The sequence below is a fragment of the Kryptolebias marmoratus genome, linkage group LG2 (assembly GCF_001649575.2).
Source record: "Kryptolebias marmoratus isolate JLee-2015 linkage group LG2, ASM164957v2, whole genome shotgun sequence".
NCBI classification, from domain to species: Eukaryota; Metazoa; Chordata; class Actinopteri; order Cyprinodontiformes; family Rivulidae; genus Kryptolebias; species Kryptolebias marmoratus.
In genome coordinates, this window is record NC_051431.1 from 37,353,797 (window position 1) to 37,360,512 (window position 6,716).

The 6,716-nt window shown below is 41.6% G+C and overlaps 2 long non-coding RNA genes across 2 annotated transcripts; one reads left to right on the forward strand and one right to left on the reverse strand.

The window, feature by feature from the left end:
- Window positions 1–1,683: 1,683 nt before the first annotated feature.
- LOC112451142 lies at window positions 1,684–2,116 on the reverse strand. The gene is made up of 3 exons (XR_005232911.1): window positions 2,053–2,116; window positions 1,832–1,965; window positions 1,684–1,728 (listed from the first exon to the last, which is right to left on the reverse strand). It is a non-coding gene; the product is annotated as an uncharacterized LOC112451142 (long non-coding RNA).
- On the forward strand, window positions 1,965–3,485 carry LOC119616855. The gene is made up of 3 exons (XR_005232913.1): window positions 1,965–2,174; window positions 2,319–2,416; window positions 2,522–3,485. It is a non-coding gene; the product is annotated as an uncharacterized LOC119616855 (long non-coding RNA).
- The last annotated feature ends 3,231 nt before the right edge of the window (window positions 3,486–6,716 follow it).

The following is a 6,716-nucleotide window of genomic DNA, read 5'->3' on the forward strand; positions in this document are numbered from 1 at the left end:
ACAGAAAAAAGTCACTAGATTTGTCGCTAGTCGCTTTGAAAAATGGCCAGACGGATCTGAAAACTCGCTAACTTGGCCCCTATTGTGCTCCAGCCCGCGCGGAAAACATTGCGCTGCACATTGGTTCCGGTTCAAAAAAAGGACATGTGCGTGTGTATTTCTTTTAGCGTGAGAAATACAAAAAGTGGCGTGTGAGTGTGTGCGCTTCACAAAATGCGTGTCTCACGGCCAATGCGTGAAACTTGAGAGCCCTGCTTTTATTCATAGACTAATAAAAGATTGTGACTTATGTTAAGACTTTAAAGTTCACAACGACACAAATAAAGCTGCAGAGAGAAGTAGCAGCAGTGTTAGCCGACATCGATCCGGTGTTACACAGACTGATGCAGCTGCTGTGATCCACTTGTCAAGCCGTAAGTCTCTGATTTTAGAATATTTTTTTTATTTTTTGGGTTTGTGCTCCGCAGTCATGTCAACAAAGCATCTTGTCCAGAAAGAAATTTATGTGCGTCTGGATGTTTTCAGGGAAAGTCTGAAAACAGAATATTGCTCTTGTAAATGTTTAACCACTGCGATAACAATGCGCTCACGGTGTAACCTTCAGAGAAATTAACCCATGTAAGAGAAATAAATATTTCCAAGGGTACTATCACTAAAGAGAGCGTTCCTTTCTCAAAGTTTACAAAGTAACTGCCATGTGTAACAAATTATAAAAACGATAATCTGATGTCCCATTCTCCTGAAGGCAGCACGGAGCTGCGCCGAAAAGAAACACCATCGATACAGCTGCAGTTCTGTAACGGTTTGAATGTTTTAGGCCACAATATTTTTGCAAGTACTTCAAAGTTTAAACTGATATTGTTGTGAATCTTTTATGTAAGCTTTACCTTTAAGCAAACGCCCCCCAAAAGAATATCAACGCCCCCTTTTTGAAAATATTGCTGCCAGCGCCCCTCGTCATCCTCTCAACGCCCCCCAGGAGGCGGTACCACCCCCGTTGAGAAACGCATGCTACAAATCGTAACCCACATTTTACAGAGGGACCTGAGAACAAGACAAGTTGTCCATCCTACTAGCTGAACGACTGCTTATCACAAACACCTAGAAACTGCTAAACAACGTTTTACTCCACAACCAGAGAAGACTGAGAAACAAAAATTAGAAGACAAAATGGAGATCTTGTGATTATGACTTAGCATGACTTTATAGTTGAATCGCCACAACAAAAGCAAACCAGTTATGGAGGTCACCTCTAGAACATGTTGCACAGCCAACCTTCTGCTCCAAGTTGTGAGGTTACATCCTTAAAGCCTACATGTAATACCGCCAACAGGACAAACACAAAGCCCATCCATCAAGAATGGAGTCTCAGGGTGGTACCGACAAGGTACCTCACTGAAAAAGTCATCACACAGAAGTTCTACTTGTCTCTGGCTCTTGAAGACGTGCTACTGCACAGCACACTTCTACCATCGTTGTCCCACTCATGTCCACTGCTCTGCTTGAGGACTTGCATCTTACTGTGATCCAGGTGAAGACAGAACTGAAACTTCAATCTTGTATGCTGGAGTTACGACCATACTCATCAGCTGACATGACCTTGTATTCAGTGACACCTATACAGTGACATAATTCAGAGTTTAGCCCTAAGGAGCGGAACCAAAACCAGACGCGGAGACAAAGTAAAGGTAAGTTGTTTTATTTACAGGTGACAAGCATTTCTTGAATCTGGAAAACAGGAGAGGAGCAAGGTGAGTCTTGGGTACTGATCTTGGTCTTAGTAGATATTCTTTTGGATTTGTGCAAGGAGTAACAGAGTGTTCTTTCTTACAGGTTTTGGAGGGTGAACGAGGTCCAGAAGTGTCCAGTAGTGGTCCAATAGGTAAGATGTCCGTAGTCCAAACAGGTGTGTCGTCCGAGCAGCAGAAGGTAAGTCCCAATAGGCCATGATTCAGAACCAATAACCTGAAGCGAGAAGCAAAGTACAAAAAGACTTAAAATTAACGTAGCTGTGGCGCATGGACGTTAGAATCTAGCAGCTGGGATTCTAACCAAAGAAGCAAGATGCTCCAGCGAAGATCTGGAATCAGCCAAGGGTTTATAAATACCGGAACTGCTCGTCACTGGAATCGGCAACACCTGTTGAGGAGGAGGTTAGAGGCAACGCCCATGAGGTAGGCAAAACCCAAATCCTCACATACAACCATTTGCCTGATGAATCTTTTTCACCCAGTGTTTATGTCTATGACCTTGACTCCATCCCTCTTCTTACTGGAAAAGATTTTCTTAGCAGTTTTGTGTCTTTGATCTGTTTTCAGAAACTGAAGATGTGGGTACATGTGCACAAACGCCTACTAACTTCTTTTCTTCAGGAGCTTGATCCACACAAACTGACTTGAGTCTAAGGACCAGACAGGTGAAAACCATCCAAACATTGCACCTCAAGACTGTCGTAACACACACCCATTAGAACAACTTCTAACTGAAAGTGACACTTTTCTTTGCTCTCTGTGCCCACCAGCATCTGCTGAAGGTTTCTGTCTGAAGATACAGAAAGGACTCACACTCCAAGGTTTACCAGTGGGCGATGTTGTACTGGCTCTCCGGGATGACAAATCAGTAATCAGACAGGATCTTTACAATACTCTGGTTCAGAGTCAACCTGACCTTGAGATTGTGGAAGAACCTTTTTTGCTTTCCACCAGATTTAAAGCCAACTAACATAATTGCTGCCAAAGGCATTTGTGTCCTCACATTGCGTTGGAACAATAGAACACTTGTGCACCCGTTCTTAGTGATACCTGATTTGCCACATTCTGTCTTTGCTGGCAGTGACAATCTATACTGAACAAAAATATAAACGCAACACTTCTGTTTTTGCTTCAACTCTTCATGAGCTAAATTCAATGATCCATGACTTTTTCTTTCAAATATTGTTCACAAAGTTGTGTAAGTCTGTGTTAGTGAGCACTTAGTACAGTTTATCTTGGTATCCAAGTGGACACCATTTACAATGTCTTGTGGTCCCTGATAATCAGATCTAAGGATCAACCTTTTCCTGGTCCTGAACATCTTCAGGCCAGGATCAACAATCCCTTAATTGTGTCAAGTCACCAACAATCAACATGTCACTGTACTCACGTGAAACAAAAAATACTAACCCTAACAGTACCCCGCCACCAACACCCCTAGGGGTGGCTCCAGACATGCCAAAACAAAAAACAGGTGTACTGACCCATGAGGGAAGAGGTGGGACCAAACAAAAAAACATGGTTTTCTCTCTCTCTCTCTCTCTCTCTCTCTCTCTCTCTCTCTCTCTCTCTCTCTCTCTCTCTCTCTCTCTCTCTCTCTCTCTCTCTCTCTCTCTCTCTCTCTCTCTCTCTCTCTCTCTCTCTTTCTCTCCAACAGAAAGCCAGTATAAACACCTCAGAACTGGACTGATGTGGTCAACTCTCTTGGTCTTTGCGAGGACTCAAGCAGCAGTATTCTGGTTCAGCTGCCACTGTCGATGGCATTAAAAATTCAAAATAGTGGCTTCAAATTGGCATCTAAAAGCATTACTTTTGATTGGCTGATATCTGCAGAAACCCTGCCCTCTGAGACTGGTGAGTTGAGACCGTCAAAGACTGTTGAGTGGAGACCCACAGGGAGTGGCAACTGGAGGCTCTCAGGGAGTGATGAGTTAGAGGATTCCATTTGGACCCCCTTAGACATGATGGAGTGACAGGCGCCCCATGCACATCAAATGCAAAAGTGTTGTTTTTTCAGAATTTGAGTATGTAGAGTTGTTTTTTTACACTGCAGAGTTCATTAGTAATTAGATACACTTCCAGTGTTGGAACAGTGTCACCTACTGGTGTCAGTTATTTCTGCAGTGTTGGCGAAGAGTTTTATGTTAAACTCACCAACTCTCACGGTGTGCATTTGTGATTAAGTCTTCACGGTTTTCATTTTACGTAAAGTGCGTGTCCACGCCGAGGGCGTGTCCAGGACTCTCAAGTTTTGATCTGAGCTTGGAGTGAGATTTTGAGCTGCTAGAAGTTGATGACGTCATCAACTAATTTTCATATTTGGTGATATTGATCAGGCTGTAGGAGAGAGGAATATCAACAGTGGCAAGACAAAAAATGAGTAAAAAACACTCAAAATATGTTCTGAACTACAAATAACTTTATGAAATAATTTCATAACTTTATTGCTTTGCCTGATCCCACACTACATAAATTAATTTGTTAGAATATCAAATTGAACCAAAAGACGGTTTTGTTTCATGGAATTGCCAGCTCTACATTCAACCCTCCTCTTTTATAGCTGCAAACCTTGTTGGAACCAGAGAGATTTATACCAGCGCAACAGAGTCAGTGAAAAAACAATACATTTAAAATTATATTTACATTATATTTACATACCGCTTTGTAATCCAGGATGGGATCAGCAGCAGCTTTGCACATGAATAATTCATTTGCAAAGTGGACATGGAGGGGTGCAACTAACTACTTTCTGAGGGGTATGCAGACACATTAGAGTGCTGGCCTTTTTTTTTTTTAACCTGTTTTTGTAAATAATTTGTTTTTATTCATGGACTTATAACATATGATACACGACATGGGGTATGGCCCATCAGATCATCTCTGTGGGTCATTCTTAACCAGCCTGAATGAGTCAGATCTTCTGAGTAAGGTCTTGCCGCAATCCTCTCCTCTGTACCTCTCTGTTCCTCTCCCTCATCATCATAATCATCTTCACCTCTTGTCCACTTTCTCCTCTGTGGTGCTGGTCTTGCCATGTCTGCCTGCACTAATTTCCCCAAAAGGACACAGGGAATAAGTGGTCAGCAGAAAGTCAAACCCTCGTGGGCATCTAGGTTTTTGTGGCCTCACTAGCTGAATTAGTCCTACCTGATGTAATCTCTGCTCTCCTCTACAGCAGCTGATCACTGACCTCATGTCTGTCTCCTTCATTCCTTACTTGTGTTTTTCTCCTCTAAGTCATATACTCAAGCAAGTATTATTAATTAGCTTTGAATAAAATACACATCTTGTTAATTTTAATATGAACAATATTTAAAAATAAATCCTTTGGTATTAAGTGGCTGTTTCTACACTTCCAGCTAACATTAGTCCAACCTGTCTCCTTCTCCTGTCTGTCCTGATTCTTTCTCTCCATCCCCTCAGCTGTTATATTGTAAATACTGATCAGTAAGTTGTAACTTGTTATTTATTAGTAATTAGTAGCTTTAGCTAACCTGAACATTTCCAGGCCTTCTCTTGATGCTCAGACAAAACTTCCTGCTGTCTTTCAACCACTTTGAAAAGCTTTCTTTCATGCCTACATCTTTATTTCTCTGCCTCTTCAGTTTTCTTCCTCTCCATCTTTAGCTCTCTGTCATCAGATGACAACACGACTCACACGAAAACATTTGCGCTGCCGTGCGTGTTCAAGCGGGTGCGCGGTAGCGCCACATATAACTTTTTGCACCACTGTGGACAGAGTGGAGTGGGTTTCCTCTCTCCTGTGAGATTGACAGCTGTCAGTGCTTGGGGAAGTGGGCGTGGCTTACGGTACGCTGCAGAATGAGTGCTTTCTCACATTTAGCCGCCAAAGTCACTAGATTTGTCGCTAGTCTTTTAAAAAATTGCTAGAGCGATCTGAGAACTCACTAAATATAGTATTAAAGTGACAAAAAGGCTGTGTGTGTTTTTTTAGCGTGAGAGATACAAAGTGTGGCCTGTGAGCGTGTCTCACGGTCAATGCGTGAGACTTGAGAGCCCTGGGCGTGTCTTTAGCGACGTACTTTAAATGCGCATGCGCCAAACAAGCAGACGGCGGTTATTTTTTCGGCGAGTTGGTGGACACAGCAGTGTAAGACGTAACATCTTTTCGGACAACAAAAACACAGTAAAGTGAAGCGAAATGAAGTGAGATTTATTTATATAGCACTTTTCAGCAACAAGGCGATCCAAAGTGCTTTACAACAGAAACAAAAACAGAATCCAATACAGCAAATACATAATAAAACACAAAAAAAGAAAAACACAACAACCATGTATAATCTAAACAAATCAAGGATAATCTAAATGAAATATAGGATAATCTAAATAAAATCACGAAACCAGACATATCTAAGCATGAGCTGAGACAGTCAAAATAGTAGCTAAAATAATCTAAATTAAATCATAATCAGATAAACTAAACATATCTAAACATGAGCTAAGACAGTCAAAATAGTAGCTAAATTAAACAACAATTAGGAGTCTAACAATATCTTAAGTATGAGCTAAGATAAACTAAACTAAACTAAAAAATAAGCTAAAACATGATAATGCTAAAACTAATGGTACAGAGCTTTCTAAATAGTACCAGAAGGCCCGCTAGATGGCCAACATAAGAACTGAAGAGATAGTGGGAGGCAGTGTGGTGTGTGAATGTGTGTGTGTGTGTGTGTGTGTGGCCATGTATTTGATACATTGTGGGGACAATTTTCCTAACATATACTACTATGTGAGGACCAACTGCTCCTTGTGGGGAGCAAAGCCTGGTCCCCACAAGGACAAATTATGTTTTTGGGTTAGGCCTTAGGTTTAGGACTAAGGTGTCAATTGAGTTTAGGTTTGGTTTAGGGTTAGGTATGTACTGGTAATGGTTAGGGTTAGGGTGGGGGTCAGGGTTAGGCTGTAGTTAGGGTGTAGAAATGAATTGAAGTCAATGGAAAGTCC